Genomic DNA, 17,571 nt, shown 5'->3' with positions numbered 1-17,571 from the left:
CACAGTAATGGGAAGATATCACATGGTCAATGAATAGTGCAGGCAGGGCCCCTGAAAGTGGATTCCACCCCTGGTGAAATAAAAATGAGAGGACTTGAGGAAGAGAAGAATATATTGTTATGGCCCTGGAAAGCCTTCTAAGGGTGCAGTAATTTGAAGTCACATTCCCCAATCACTCATGCCTGATTGAACATTACCTTTGTGCTGGGTACCGGAGATGAACAAGATACGGTCCTTGTGTTGAAAAGGTCATAGTGCCGAATAGTTGAGCCCATTCTGACACGTTATTGGAATAACGAAAAGTGTATTTCCCTTATAATCTGAATTTAATATACAGCATTGCTTGCTGATGGTTCTGGAGTGATTTATTTAAATCTTTGCTAGTAAATGTTGCACAAAACACCGGATCTTTTAAAAGGGAAATGAGACCTATTTTGTGTGTTAAAATGAAGAAGGTGGTAATACCTCCCTGTCTCCCAGTTTCAACTTCCGATCTGAGGACAGGACAGTCTATACTGCCAAATCCATCTGGCCATAAATAGATATAATGTTAATGACTCTTCTCTGAACCACTGCTGAGCTGTGTGGCTTCCATGCTTCCTATCTGGGAATAATAGGGATACATTATCCAAATGCTATGGTTATAATTCCACCGCTTGTTTTTATTTTTAAGTTTTATTTATTTGTTTATTTTTAAAAAATTTTTTTAACGTTTATTTATTTTTGAGACAGAGAGAGACGGAGCATGAACGGGGGAGGGGCAGAGAGAGAAGGAGACACAGAATCAGAAGCAAGCTCCAGGCTCTGAGCCATCAGCCCAGAGCCCGACGCGGGGCTCGAACTCACAGACCGTGAGATCATGACCTGAGCTGAAGTCGGACGCTTAACCGACTGAGCCACCCAGCCACCCCTATTTGTTTATTTATTTAGAGAGAGAGAGAGCAAGCACATAGGAACAGGGAAGGGGGAGAGAGAAAATCCCAAGAAGTCTCCACATGGTCAGCGCAGAGCCCAATGTGGGGCTCGAACTCAGGAACCCTGAGATCATGACCCGAGCCAAAACCAAGAGTCAGCCACTTAACCAACTGAGCCACCCAGGCACTCCACCCCTTGTTTTTCCTTAAGGAGTACTCATACAGTACTTGTTACATACCAGACACTTTTGCGTTCTTTACAAACATTAACTCATTTAAGTGTCTTCACAACTCTCATGAGACACATGTAATTGATGTCCATAGTGCTGACCTTATAGTGCTTTGCCACCACAGCTGTCCATCAAAATGGACACCCACATCCCTCCCCCACAAAGCTGTTTCATGACAGGACTTACTCATTTATTTCACGGGCTGAATTCTTACTGTAACAGGCATGAGGGTCTGATTATTTTTGGCTCATTTGCTTTGTTTTACTTTGGAAATCTGTTATTTTGGCCAAGTTTCACTGATATGCACAAAGTAATTTTTTTGTTTAACATAAGGTTTTAACCAAAACATACTCTTAACACGCTTGTTACTTAAAATAATCACTTTTACTTCTTTTACTAAGAGAAAATCCCCGATATGGAAGCGCTTTATGTTTTTTCTGCATCGTATCCTCAAGGTGAGATAATCACAAACATTTGGTTTTAAGAATCAGCTAAACAACTGCGCTTTACATCATTGGGTATGGTTAACTAGACAGTCTGAAAATCCCTCACTACAGGCATAGAAACACTTTCTAACAAACATCCTTTTAAATGCATAGCTTAGCTGACAACAAGGGAAATCCCTAGAGACCAAAAACAAAAGGACTTGAAAATCTGAGAACGCATTTTGATCAGATGCGGGTGCTGCCCTGTTTGTATTGGCACAAGGAATAAACGCTAAGAGTCAGGCAACAGAGCACCTAGGAACATCTCCACCCTTACCGGGGTACTTGGTTTATGGCAGCTAGTATTTCATATCAGTGGATAAAGGATTAAGTTATTCAATAAATGGTGACAGGACAACTGGTTATCCATTTGAATAAATCGGACCTCTACATTCTATTAAAATCAATTCCAGATGAATTAAACACCTAGACATAAACAAAACTTTTAGAAGGAAAATAAAGATCTTTAAGACCTTGGAGATAAGGATAGATTTTCTAAACAAGATGCAAAAACTGCTAACAAGGAAAAGACTGATAATTCAGCTGCCTCTACATAGAAAGATAAAGTGAAAAGACAGGCCCCAAATGAGAGAAGACATTTGCAACACATTCAACTGACGAAAGGCATGCATCCGGAATTTATAAAGAACTGTTGATTCAAAGAAATAAAAAAGTACAGTGCAACAGAAAAATGGGTGGAACATTTAAAAAAATTCTTTAATGTTTTTTATAATTTATTTTTGAGAGAGAGAGACAGAATGCGAGTGGGTTAGGGGCAGAGAGAGAGGGAGACACAGAATCAGAAGCAGGCTCCAGGCTCTGAGCTGTCAGCACAGAGCCTGATATGGGTCTCGAACTCATGAGCTGTGAGATCATGACCTGAGCCAAAATGGGACGCTCAACCGAGTGAGCCACGCAAGCGCCCCAGGTGGAACATTTAAACAGGCAGTTCACTGGCACAAAAAACAGACACATAGACCAATGGAATAGAATAGAAACCCCAGAACCAGACCCACAAACGTATGGCCAACTAATTTTTGACAAAGCAGGAAAGAACATCCAATGGAAAAAAGACAGTCTCTTTAACAAATGGTGCTGGGAGAACTGGACAGCAACATGCAGAAGATTGAAACGAGACCACTTTCTCACACCATTCACAAAAATAAACTCAAAATGATAAAGGACCTGAATGTGAGACAGGAAACCATCAAAACCCTAGAGGAGAAAGCAGGAAAAGACCTCTCTGACCTCAGCCGCAGCAATCTCTTACTTGACACATCCCCAAAGGCAAGGGAATTAAAAGCAAAAATGAACTATTGGGACCTTATAAAGATAAAAAGCTTCTGCACAGCAAAGGAAACAACCAACAAAACTAAAAGGCAACCAACGGAATGGGAAAAGATATTTGCAAATGACATATCGGACAAAGGGCTAGTGTCCAAAATCTATAAAGAGCTCACCAAACTCCACACCCGAAAAACAAATAACCCAGTGAAGAAATGGGCAGAAAACATGAATAGACACTTCTCTAAAGAAGACATCCAGATGGCCGACAGGCACATGAAAAGATGCTCAACGTCACTCCTCATCAGGGAAATACAAATCAAAACCACACTCAGATATCACCTCACGCCAGTCAGAGTGGCCAAAATGAACAAATCAGGAGACTATAGATGCTGGCGAGGATGTGGAGAAACGGGAACCCTCTTGCACTGTTGGTGGGAATGCAAATTGGTGCAGCCACTCTGGAAAACAGTCTGGAGGTTCCTCAAAAAATTAAAAATAGACCTACCCTATGACCCAGCAATAGCACTGCTAGGAATTTACCCAAGGGATACAGGAGTACTGATGCATAGGGGCACTTGTACCCCAATGTTTATAGCAGCACTCTCAACAATAGCCAAATTATGGAAAGTGCCTAAATGTCCATCAACTGATGAATGGATAAAGAAATTGTGGTTTATATACACAATGGAGTACTACGTGGCAATGAGAAAGAATGAAATATGGCCCTTTGTAGCAACGTGGATGGAACTGGAGAGTGTGATGCTAAGTGAAATAAGCCATACAGAGAAAGACAGATACCATATGGTTTCACTCTTATGTGGATCCTGAGAAACTTAACAGAAACCCATGGGGGAGGGGAAGGGAAAAAAAAAAAAAGAAAAAAAGGAGGTTAGAGTGGGAGAGAGCCAAAGCATAAGAGACTCTTAAAAACAGAACAAACTGAGGATTGATGGGGGTGGGAGGGAGGAGAGGGTGGGTGATGGGTATTGAGGAGGGCACCTTTTGGGATGAGCACTGGGTGTTGTATGGAAACCAATTTGACAATAAACTTCATATATTGAAAAAATAAATAAATAAAAAATAAACAGGCAGTTCACAGAACAGGAAAGTTGAATTATTTTCTCTCTTTATGAAAAACTTACTAAATGATGTTCTACCAGACTAATCCAGGAAATGCATGTCAAAATGTTGGGGAGACACTATTTTACAGCCATCAGACTGGCAAAAATTTTAAATATATAAAATGTTGCATATGTATAAAATGTATAACATTTATATAAAATGTATATATGTATATACATAAAATGTATGTATAAAATATATAAAATTTATACAATATGTATAAAAGAGTTGCATAAGAACTCTTATCTACTGCTCTTAGGACTGTAGACTAGGCCAACTGCTTTGGGCAGCAAGTTAGATCTAGTAAAGTCAGAGAGGCATGTGCCCTTTTACCAGCAATGCCACTCCAGGGCATACAGCCTACAGAAACTCTAACATACGTGCATAAAAATAATCACACATTGTTTGTGATAGCAACATATATAGACATATATATGAAGTAACCTAATGTTTGTCCACTGACTGAATTGACTGAATACATTATGGTGTATTCATACAGTAGCATACCATATAGCAGGGGAAAAGAAGTCACTACAGCTACATGCATCAATATAGATATATCTCAAAAATGTCATATTGAGTGGGGCGCCTGGCTGACTCAGTCTGTAGAGCATGGAACTCTTGATATCAGAGCATGGAGCATGGAGCCTGCATGAAGGGAAAGGGGCAGAGAGAGAAGGGAAGAGAGAATCCCAAGCAGGCTTCACACTGTTGCAGAGCCCCACACAGGGCTTGAACCCACAAACCATGAGATCATGACCAGAGCTGAAATCAAGAGTCAGATGCGTAACCCAATGAGCCGCCCAGGCGACCCTAATTTTTTAAATTGTATCGTCAAATATTCCATCTCATTTTTGTCCCCCAGTGACTTAAGTTCCTCTTCTGAGAGGCAACCATATTATCAGGATGTTTCCACTTATGTTTTCAATATCTCCTATTGATATATTATACCTATAGAAACAAACACATGTAAATATATCTTTTAGTGCAAATGGCACCATACTGTATACTGTTCTGTATCTTGCTTTTTTCACTCAACATATATTTGAGGATCTTCTCATGTGAGGATCATTCTTTCCAATGTATAGATGTAACACTAAATTATCAATCTTCTATTGATGAACATGTTGATAGTGTTGCTATTGCAGATGCTGCAGTGAATAACCTTTAGTCATTTCACAAATGTGGAAGTAGATAGGATAAACCACTAGAAGTAGAACTGCAGGCTCAAAGGTATGTTACACACTTTTATGTTTCTCCTAACGGTGAGCGAGAATCTCTCCCTTTCTACACCTTCCCATTGTAGTTGTGCTGGCTTTGTATGGTGTCAGCTCAGCTAACCTGAAACTGTTTTCCAGAAATCTCTTTCCTGTACAGTTCTGAGTTTGAGTTGGGCACAAGAGAAATTCACATAAGATTTGAAAGGCAGAAGGGAAGCAGCTCAGGGTAAGAAGGCAGCTCACAAAAAATGCTGGTTTACTAGCCCAGTTGGTTAGTGTGGGAAGGCCTCCAGAACCATAGCTACACTAGTTCCTCCACATTCTGCTGGATCTTTTCCTTCAGACTCTGGGAACTGGGCCAGGCATGCAAGCAGCTTCATGACAAAGGACACCAACTTTTATGTCAGGTCACAAGCATCCCCAGGTTGCAGGTGGTAAAAGATACATGTGGTTACAATTTGTCCTCATGGGTTACAGTTTATTCTTCACCCTCCCCACTTGTATCCACCTTTCCTTCCTAACTACCACCAGACTCAGGGGATCAGTGTAACAGAGGGACAGCCTTAAAGAGACTTCTCCATCAACTCCCACAATTGGGAGGGATATAATTTATCTAGAAAATTGTCAATTCTGCATCATAGTGATTTCACTTCTTTAATTGAACCCAGACTGATACAATAGTGCTTCAAACATTTTTTGCCACTAAATAGGTGAAATTACAATCGTTTTTGCATTTTTACTTTTCAAAAAAATTCCCAATGTTCAATTTGCACTTTTCTTATTATGAATGATATTGAACATCTTTATGTTTGTTTAAATGTCTTTATGTTTGTTTAAATGCCTAGCTGGCTCTGTTAGTAGAGCAGGCAATTCTTGATCTTGAAGTTGTGAGTTTGAGCCTCATGTTGGGTGTAGAGATTCCTTAAAATATAAAATCTAGAGGGGCATCTGGGTGGCTCAGTTGGTTGAGCAACTCTTAATTTCAGCTCCAGTCATGATCTCACAGTCATGAGATTGAGCCCCCCATTGGGCTCTGTGCTAAGTGCGGAGCCTGCTTGGGATTCTCTCTCACCTCTCCCTCTGCCCCTCCCCCCACCCATGTGTGCTCATCTCTCTCTCCCTCTCTCTCTCTCTCTCTCAAAAATTTTTTTAAAAAAAATTTTAGAGACAGAAAAAGAGAAAGTGGTGGAGGGGCAGAGAGAAGAGAGAATCTTAAGCAGGCTCCATGTGGAGCCCAACACATGGCTCGATCTCACCGCCCTGAGATCAGGACCTGGGCCAAAATCAAGGGTTGGACACTTAACTGATTGCACTACCCAGGCACCCCACTCAAACATTTAAAAAATATATAAATAATAAAATCTTTAAAAAAAATAAATAAAGGCCTTTTGAATTTTCCTTCCATTGATTGCTCATACCTGTTACCTACTTTTTCCAATGGATTTTGTGTGTGTGTGTGTTTTTTCCTCATTGCTTTGTAACAGCTTTGTATATATTTGGGAAATTACCCTTTTGCATATGTGCTAGGGCAATGCCTGCTACTATAATAGATGAATCCACAGTAAACATTTATTTCTCAATAACAAATCCCATTGCTGATAGCAATCCTCCAAGCAAAAATCTAGGACTCCTCCTTCCCCATTTTCTGGCTCTGCCGTCTTCAACATGCCATTTACTTTCTTCTTATTTTTTTAACCTTTATTTAAGTAATTTCTACACCCAACATGGGATTTGAACTCAGCCCCAAGGTCAAGAGTCGCATGCTCTTCCCACTGAGCCAGCCAGGTACCCCAACATTCCATTGTCAAACATTCCCAAGATTTCTGTGTCCATCTGCATGAAGCTACCAAATGGGGAGTTTGGAGCATCGATTGTGATTAAAAAAAAAACAAAACACTCAGTAAACTAGAAATAAAAAGGAACTACCTTAACATGATGAAGAGCATTTTAGACAAACTCAAAGCTAATGTCATACACGGTGGTGAAAGCTTTCACCGTAAGGTCAGGACAAAGACAAGGATGCTCACTTTCACCATTTGCATTCAACACAGTATTGAGTATTGGCAGTCTTAGCCAAAGCAATTGGTAAAAACAAAACAAAACAAAACAAAAACATCCAAATTGGAAAAAATAAAAGAAGTAAAATTATCTGCTTGCAGGTATTTATTTATTCTAACAGTTTTGTTTTTTTTTCTTATATAATATTTAGAGTACCAAAGAAAGTTACAGAATAAAGAAATCAACACACAAATTTAGTTGAGTTTTATATACTAAAACAATCCAGAAAGAAAATTAAGAAATTCGCAATAACATCAAAAAGAACACTTAGGAATAAATGTAACCAAGGCAGCGAAAGGCTTACACACTGAGAACTACAAAACATTGCTGAAAAAAAATCAAAGAAGTCACAAATGTAAAGTCATCTGCATTCATAGACTGGAAGACTTACTACTGCTAAGATACCAATACCACACAATGCTATCTACAGATTCAATGCAACCTGTATCAAAATCCTAATGATGTTTTTGCAGAAATAGAAAAATTCATCCTAATCTGAAAAGTAATGAAAAAGTGCTGGTGCACCTGAGTGGCTCAGTCAGTTAAGTGTCTGACTTCGGCTCAAGACATGCTGTCACAGTTCGTGGGTTTGAGCCCCATGTTGGGCTCTGTGCTGACCGCTCAGAGCCTGGAGCCTGCTTTGGATTCTGCATCTCCCTCTCTCTCTGCCCCTACCCTGCTCACACTGCCTCTCTCTCTGTCTCTCTGTCTATCTCTCAAAAATAAATAAACATTAAGACAATTTTTTTAAAGAAAAAAAAGAAAAAGTGCTCACTGTGGGTTCTTATTTCTTCTATTTCTTCCTATGGAGGAAAGTAAAGTTACATAATCTGAATCAGTGTTTCTTATACTTTTATACTGGAATGTGTGTGTGTGTGTGTGTGTGTGTGTGTGTGTGTGTGCATGCGCATGCGTGTGTACATGCACACATAGGCTCTGATTCAATAGGTTTAGGGTGAAGCCCAAGAGTCTTTTCTGCCAAGCTCCCAGGCGATGTCTAGGATGCACTGGCATCACCCAGGAACTTGTTAGATCTCATCAGCTAAGTACTTAGGAAAAAACTGCATGTAATCTATGTGATCTCCCTCCTCACCGCTCCCCCTCCCCCATTACACACACCTCTCTGCTTCATCCCTTGCCATTCAGACCATTGCTGCCCTGTCTCCTTCAGCTACAGTGATAGTGGCCTCCCTACTGTTCCTCATATACCCTAAGCAGGCTCTTGACCCAGGCCTTGCCACTAAGTGGATCTCCTGCCTGGATCACTCTACCTTTGTGGGCATGCTTCTGTACTTCCTTTCACTTGTTGCACAAATGTCACCTTATCAGAAAGGCTTTCTCTGACCACCATATATAAAACAGAACACCCATCCCCCAACACCCAACACATGAAATACGTATTTCTATGTTTTTTTAAATGTTTATTCATTTTTGAGGTACCTGGGTGGCTCAGTTGGTTAAGCGTCTGACTTCGGCCCAGGTCATGATCTCACAGTTCATGAGTTTGAGCCCACATTGGGCTCTGTGCTGACAGCTCAGAGCCTGGAGCCTGCTTCTGATTCTGTGTCTCCCTCTCTCTCCCGCTCATGCTCTCTCTCTCAAAAATGAATAAACATTAAAATTTTTTTTAATGTTTATTTTTGAGAGACAGAGAGACAGAGCATGAGCAGGGGAGGGGCAGAGAGAGAGGGGGACAGAGGATGCAAAGCAGGCTCTGCGCTGACAGCAGCTAGCCTGATGTGAGGCTTGAAATCACAAACTGTGAGATCATGAACTGAGCCAAAGTCAGACGCTCAACCAACTGAGCCACCCAGGTGCCCCATGTGTTTGTATGTGTTTACTGAAAGCCTCTCCCCATTAGAATTGTTAAGTTCCATGTTTGTTTTATCCATTGGTAAATGGCCAGGACCTAGAACATCTGGGTATATAGTAGATACTTAATAAATGCTTAATAGTCAAGAGCCATCCATTTAGATTAAAACTTTTAAATCCTAAGTCAAATACTAGTTGTTTCAACATTTCCTATTTAAAAGATATATGAAACTACTGGCTAAGATGGTATATTTTTTAATTATCTTATTCTAGCATAATGTTATATTTACTGATAATGGATAAAACAACAGGAAAGAGATTTTGAAAAGTTCTCCAAATGATGTGTTTATTTGTGAATTATAATTCTGTCTTTGAAATGCACATATCATGCGAGTATCATGCACTTTCCACTGGCCCAGCCAGCTACATTGAAATTCAGTGACAATTCAAGGGCACCTTATTCGAACATGTTACCTGTACTTGGATTTTGCTGATTGTGTCATGTTTCCTCTATGCCCATTTCAGTTGAGATATTTTGGTTAAAAGAAGCGAAGATTCACTCCCCAAGGATACAAGGAAATAAGGGCTTTTGAAGGGAAGTACCAAACTCGGAACAATAGCATCACTTTGCCTACTAGGAATGGCAGCGTTAAAAACGTCCACATCAGGAACTTTTGAATCTTAACTCTAATGTTAAAGCAGTAAGTGGACCAGTTCTTTTCCACACATCTGTTTTGTTCTTCTCCCTCTATTGTCTCTCAGCCTTATTTTAGTTATTTAACTCATTGCTTATGTTAACTCATGGTTCCTTTTCCCTTATATAAGCATCTAGCTTTTACATGAGCATTATGGCCTTTCCAGCTTCTGTTTCAATTACAATCATGTAGTTTTAGCTTCCATAGTTAACTTCCCTTCTCCTTCCAAGGTTCCCAAATTCAATTCTGCAAAGAGTAAATGTGTTTGGACCAGCTCACCACCATGAGCTTCAAGACTGGGTTGGGTAGCATACACAGGCTTCTGCTCACTGAAAGACTTTGTCCTCCTCCTTTTCATTGATTGAGCTAACTCTGGAAATTTCTTATGACTCACAACAGACAGTCTTCTCCAAGAAGCCTTTCCTAAGGCTTGAATAGAGACCCAATCTCTGTGTTTCCATAGCTTTTTATTTCAACCTGTCTCATACTGTCTACTAATCATTTCCTACTTATATCTCCTTCTAGAGTGTGAGCATCTCTGGCTAAGAACTGTAACCTTAACATTTGGGGCCTCAATTTAATGTTTACTAATTAAAGGCTTTAAAAAGGCTTTAACTTTATTGAAGTAGTGGGCAAAATCTATTATTCAATTCCTGAAAAAGAAGAGGGACTGAAAGCCTTTTTTTTTAAATTAATTTATTCATTTTGAGAGAGTGAGAGAGCACAAGTTAGGGAGGGGAGAAGAAGAGACAGAATCCCACAAACTGTGAGATCATGACCTGAGCCAAAATCAAGAGTTGGATGCTTAACTGAGACACCCAGACACCCCAGGAGCGATTCTCTTTGATGGAAAAGTTAAGCAGATTATTGGTTAGAGGAGTCACCCTCCTTAAAAACTGGCTCTGGTGGGAAGGCGTGTTCTATTGGGCAGAGGAGCCTCAGCAGTTTCCCAAAACGTATTCCACATAAGCTTCCTTTGTACCATGTTGATGGGTGTCAGGTGATCCAAGTGTTCCTGGTTGGGAAAATTGGTGAAAGGCTGGCTTAACAGAATAAAGCAGTCTTCTTTACTGCAGTGGTTATCAAAATATGTTCTGTCTACTCCTGGGTATCTGAAACCATTTCACAAGGTACATGGGGGTCTTAGTTGTTTTTATATCATACTAATACTAAAATAATTGCTTTTCTCACAGTGTGGACATTTCTGCTGATGGTGCAAAAGTAGTGATGGGTAAACCTGGACCTAGTCATTGTATTCTTCACTGCCAGACGCTCACATTTTGTTTTTATTTTTTTCAAGGCAATTTCCCTTATGAATGTCCTTGATGAAGCAGTAAAAATTGCATGTCTTTTGACTATTCTGTGTAATAAAGTAAGAATTACACATAAAGTACTTTTGCTATTTACCAAAGTAAGATGATTGACTTGAGAAAAAACACTTCTGTGATTATCTGAATTGCCAGCTGAACTAACCACTTTTTTTTCCCCATGGACCATCATGTCTTTCAAGGAGGAAACTATGTTTTACAGTGTTTTCTCTGAAACATACTGACAAACGATTTTTTTTTTTCAGATTGGGTATTTAGCAACCATTTTCTCAAAAATGAGAATAGTAAACCTGTCATTTCAACAAAAACAACTGAAAGCATTTATTGCCAATGACAAAGTTCAACTTTCAAGTAATAATTAGAATTTTGGAAGACCTGTATATACTATTGTGAGATTGACAGTTTCCCAATACATAAAGCTGATGAGATTGGTGGTGTTATTGAGAAATATGACTTTTCGATACGGTATAATGCAATATGTCAACATTTGGAAGATCTGAGTAACTCAGTGAATCAATATTCTCCAAAGGCATGCTCAATACAATGAAATCACGCACAGGTAAAAGATCCGTTCAAAGACATCCAATGCAACCAATGCAATCCAATATTATAAAGTATGAAAAGTTAACTGATATGATTTCAACTTCCACTTTGCAACTAAACTTTAAAAAACTGCTACTTGTTAAGTTTGATGCAGCAGCAAAGAATATCCCCGACAATCTGAAAAGGCTATTAAAATACTCTCCCCTTTTCAAACTCTGCGTGAGGCCAGACTTTCTTCATAGACTTGAACCAAAATAACCAGTTGCAGCAAACTGAATGCAAAGTAAATATAAAATCCAGCTGTTTTCTATTAAGCCACACATTAAAGATATTTGCAAAAATATAAAACATATACTTTCACTGTTTTTAAAAATAGTTGTTTTTTGTTTAAAATGTTTATGGTAATATGGATGCTACTTTCTTATTTCTCAGCTACAAATCCACCTTTCTTTGCCCTCTTTTGTGATAACAGAGCTGGACCCTGAAAGCATTTTTTCCTTTGCCAGCTGATGCCATGCTACACTTCGTCGATAGAGGGCACTGAAGTGATATTGCCGAGCCATAACGGCAGGTAAACGTTTGACTTCTGGATTCTGGTACTCTGTTATTATTCAGTGCAGATGAATTCCAGCTTTACCCTCAGGCCATGATTTTCCCACCTTCAGTGGCTTCATAGATCAGCAATGGCCCAATTCCCTGCAGCAAGTTTCTGCTTCACTGTTGGACTGTGGGCTCCATACTCTCTTTGAGGAAGCCTGAATCTCAGCCATAGAGAAGTCCCTCTCCTAATCCTGGTTCTTTTAATGTTCACTCTCCCTCTAGCTGAAGGGACTAAATGCATTTTTTTTGCACCTTCTACTTCTGTATGCCTTAGAGTCCTCTTCTACCCACTTTGGCAGTTCTTCTACTAGTTAATAATTCTTTCTATTACATTTTCCCTCTTCAAATAACTGGTGTGATATCTGTCCCTTGACTGGACCCTTGGCTAATATAACATATAATGAGGCTTTTATTGCTATTTTTTAAATGGACTCATAAATCAATAATTTAATTTTCTCAGTTTTAATTTCTAATGTGGTAAACATTGATAGATATAATCCATATAAACAAAAGATTTTTGGGGTCCCCAATAAGTTTTAATAGTGTAAAAGTTGCCAAAATGTAAAAGTTTGAAAACAGCTGCTTTATTGCAAGTCTTCTCAGAGCTTTCGATATACTAATGTACTTTGCAAATCTGAATTTAAACCCAGATTAACATATACAAAAGCTGTAGGAGACAGTAAGGCCGACAATTTTTAGGTCTTAAAAACTTGAAAAAAAAAAACCTTAAAATCTTTTTTTCTCATGCAGAAGTTCCTTTAAAAATAAAACAAGAGGAGATCACACCTTATCACCAAACAATGTAACCAAAATGAAATGCATGGACTGGGATTACTTGACAGTGCAGGGAAGATATAAAACAAAACTTGTTGGAACATGAAAGACAGAGAAGAGCTGGGGCACTTGGGTGGCTCAGTCAGTTGAGCATCAGACTTGGGCTCAGGTCACGATCTTGGGGTTCATGAATTCGAGCCCCATATTGGGCTCGCTGCTGTCAGCACAAAGCCTGCTTAGGATCTTCTGTTCCCCCCTCTCTGCCCTTCCCCCTCTCTCTGCCCTTCCCCTGCTTGCACTCTTTCAAAAATAAATAAGCATTAAAAAAAGAAGAAGAAGACAAAGAAGAGTCTCTGGAAGAAATACCTGGAAAGAGAGGTGACAGTAGGTGGGAAGTTTTTCCTGGGACTTTGACCTACCTTCCTACCATTAAACCTCATGGTACTGTGCCCCAAACTGCAGTTTAAACAAGAAAATAACACAGGTTCTTCTTCTTCTTCTTCTTTTTTTTTTTTTTTTGAGTTTATTTTTAAGTAATCTCAACACCCAACATGGGGCTCAAACCCACAATCCCAAGATCAAGAGTCGCATGCTCCACTGACTGAGCCAGCCAGGCGTTCCCACAGGCCCTTCTGAATGGAACTTAGAGTCTACTGGGAGTTAGGAAAGTAAGGGATATATCAAGAGGATCTACCAAGAGGAAGAGAAACACACTGGAGGGTATTTGCTAGGGAGGGTTGAAGAAGACTTCCTTGGGGAAAGCTCATCCCCCACCTCTTTGCCTGGCCAGAGAAGCACAGCATCATAAGAGAGGTTTGGGAAAGGAAGGTCGCTAGAAGGAACGCCAACCAGGAGTCACACCGTGATAGGACTTCTATTCTACATTTGGGTTTTATTCTTGAGGCACTGAGGGAGGAGAGGGTGATGACAGTTGAGGTGGGCCATGGAAAGTTTTTAAGTATGGAAGGACCTCAAATTTTTGCTTTAGAGAGGCAAGCATTAAGACAACTAAACCACCTGAAGAAATAGTATATCAAGAAGACGAGGAAGCATATCATTGTAATTATTCAGTATTTTTCTGGAGATTATGTCTAATCAGTGCAATAGTACCACAAAAATATATAATCTACAATTTCATTCAGTCAGGCAACAAATATTTATGAAACACCTACTTTGGGTCAGCCAGTGTTCCAGGCTATAGGGATAGAGCAGTGAACAACAGTGAAAGATCCCTGTTTTCCTAGAGTAGCATTCCAAAAGAGACAGAGTAAAGTCTTAATGACCTCTCAGCATTTCATCTAGTGAAAACTTTTATCTTGGCTTCCTGACTTAACCATTTTGGGTTCTTTTCCCTACTTCTCCAGTCTTTCCTCTTCTATCCTTCCCCTTATTGGCTTCTTTTTCTAGGCTCCCACTAAATGTTGAGGTCTGAAGTGGAATGATTCTTCTCTCTTTATTGTACCTTCTCTCCCTCGGTGATAACATCCAGTCCCATTACTTCAATAATCTCTACTTTGTCAGGAAGTACAGGCAGAAAGGTAATATAACACCTAGCCTGTGTTTCACTTTCATGTTCCATTTGATCCTTTTTGAACTTGAACTCTCGAGTTTTTCCATCAGAGCTGGTCCATCTCCAATCTTCCCCATCACTGTGAATGAAATCACCATCTATCCAGTTTCTCAAGCTAGAAATGTGAAAGTCCTTAACATTTCTCAGTATTGGCTACTTTATTCAATTTACCACAAAAATCCATAGATTTTTACCTTCAAATCTGTCCACTGCTAACACCCCGTTTCAAGCCACCCTCATCTCTCTTGTGGCCTGCTGCAAAAGCCATCTAACTTGTTTGTTTCTTCTTGTGCCTTCCCCAAGTCCATTCTCCATATAATAACTAGAATGATCTTTGAAGAATGTAAGTTACTCAGAAGTTGATGAGGGGGCACCTGGGTGGCCCAGTTGGTTGAGCATACGACTTTGGCTCAGGTCATCCTCTCATGGATCGTGGGTTTGAGCTCCACATCAGGCTCTGTGCTGAGAGCTCACAGCCTGGAGCCTGCTTCAGATTCTGTGTCTCCCTCTCTCTCTCTCTGTCCCTCCCCAACTGGCACTCTGTCTCTCCCTCTCTCTCAAAAATAAATAGACATTAAAAAAATAAAAATAAAAAAAAGAAATTGATGGAGATTCATCAAAAGGATACAGGAGATACCATAAAGGAGATCCTACTGTCCAAATCTGGGAAAATTTGAGAATCAAGATAATCATGATGGTAACTGGCCATAGCCCACTGACTGAAAAAGACTGCATAAATATCCACACCAATACATACATAAGAGAAATGGGAAAACTACTTCTGCCAGTAGAATGTCAAATGATAATGTAGAAGAAATGAGTTTTAAAACATCACCATTTTGCAGCCATCATAGTAAGAATTGATTCAGTCAAGAGCCAAAAAGTGATGCTAAAATTAACAGGTCAAAGTTTGTGAAGAACTTATTAATTACAAGATGAAAAATAGTAACTTAACAGTGACAAACCTTAAATATACCAACATAAACAAGCGGCCAAATTTAAGGTAAATAATAATAACACCAACTTACATCATCATGTATATCTTAATGTGATATAGAGAATACAGCATCACTCATGCACCATTTCTGTCAAAATGCTAACCTGAATATGATCGTGAGGAAACAATAGACAAGTCCAAGTTGAGGACATTCTATAAAATAAATGGCCTATTCTCTTCAAAAATGGCAATATTGTGAAAAACAAAGAAAGGCAGAGGAACTGCTCTAGATTAAAGGAGACTAAAGAGATACAAAACTGTGTGCAATGAATGATCTGGATTGGACCCTGGACTAGAAAAAAAATGTGATCAAGGACATTATTGAGACACTTGGCAAAACTGAAAAAGAGCTGTTGATTTAAGATCTATTGACTAAATGATTATATTAATGTTAAATTTCCTAATGTTCATTGTATTTTGGTAATGCAAATGCATGTCCTTGGTTTTAAGAAATAGACAATGAAGTATTTGGAAGAAGGGGGCAAGTCTGCAACTTACTTTTAGGTAGTTCAGGGAAAAAAGTGTGTATAGAGTTGATTCTCATGATCCATGGTAGTTATGTTCTATTAAGTTACAGAACCCTACATTAGCCAATACTCAATCATCACTTCAAGGGGAAGCACAGTGTTAGGTTCCTGTAAGCCTTTAGTCATAACATTTTCTTCTACCCATCAGAACACAACCTTGTTTTATGTGTTTCCTTTTTTAAAATTAAAAAAAAAAATATTTGAGAGAGAGAGAGAGAGAACACATAAGTGGGGAGAGAGCCTGGGGGGGGGGGTGCAGAGAGAGAGAGAGAATCCCAAGCAGTCTTCACACTCAGCATGGAGCCCAACACAGCGCTCAATCCCATGACCTGGGAATCATGACCTCAGCCAAAATTGAGTCAGACAGTCAACCAAATGAGCCACCCAGGTGCCCCTTTGTGTATTTCTGTTTAAAGAACCTTATTTGATATATGTTGTTGATTCAGTAACACTGAACTCACAACCAATAGCACTGTAACTCATGCCTGAAAGATGCTTATCTAACATATATATTTTCTCTGTAAAGCACGTCACAGCCTTGCTGCTCTTAGAAACGCAAGGCAACACTTCAGCACTATGCCTGGGGGTTATTTTAAGCAGAGACATCACCAACAAAAAGCACAAAAATATGAAAAGTATGACACTAAATAGTCAGCAAAAAGGACAACTGGTTACAGCATGAGAGCTGAAACAAGAAGGCACAGCATCATCCTGTTTGACCTCACCTGGGAACATGGGCATTTGGCAACTCAAATTTTTGGCTGCTCTGCACATGCCTGCAAAAGACCTCTAGAGTACCATAAGTATTGATTTGGAGAGCACTATTTATTTAAGTTTTAGGAAGTAGGTGAATTTGCAAATGTGGAATCTGTGAGTAATGAGGATTGAATGTATGTGTATGTATGTATGTCTATATACATACATACACTCACACACACACACATACAGAAAGAGAGAGTGGATGCTTTCATTTGCACATCACATGACCCCACTCTCCAATCTCATTTAGGCAACTCTTCCTCTGGTTTGTTCTGCACCAGTCTCTCTGGCATTCTTTTAAGTCCTGGAACACTTCCCTAACTCCCTAGCTAAATTAGATCCTGTCCATTATCTTCTTTCAAAGTACCTTCTTCTTTTCCTTTGTAGCATTCATCATAATTTGTAATTATATATGCAAACATTTATGTGTTCTTGTTTAATAAATATTACGCATAAAATGACAATTACAAAGACATTTAGAAGTATGAAATTATGCACATGACCTGATTTAAATGTTTAGTTTAGGCATGGAAAATTACTTAAGTACAGTTGATTCTAAATGATATAGAAAACCATATGTATACTTCACATAGTGGTAAGACTGTAATGGGCAAGGATTAGAAAGTAATATGCAAAATAAGAATTCAGGT

The sequence above is a fragment of the Lynx rufus genome, unplaced genomic scaffold (assembly GCF_022079265.1).
Source record: "Lynx rufus isolate CCGP_SWC_20201006 ecotype Redwood Valley unplaced genomic scaffold, mLynRuf1.p SCAF_22, whole genome shotgun sequence".
NCBI lineage: Eukaryota > Metazoa > Chordata > Mammalia > Carnivora > Felidae > Lynx > Lynx rufus.
Note: the sequence above shows the minus strand (reverse complement) of the source record.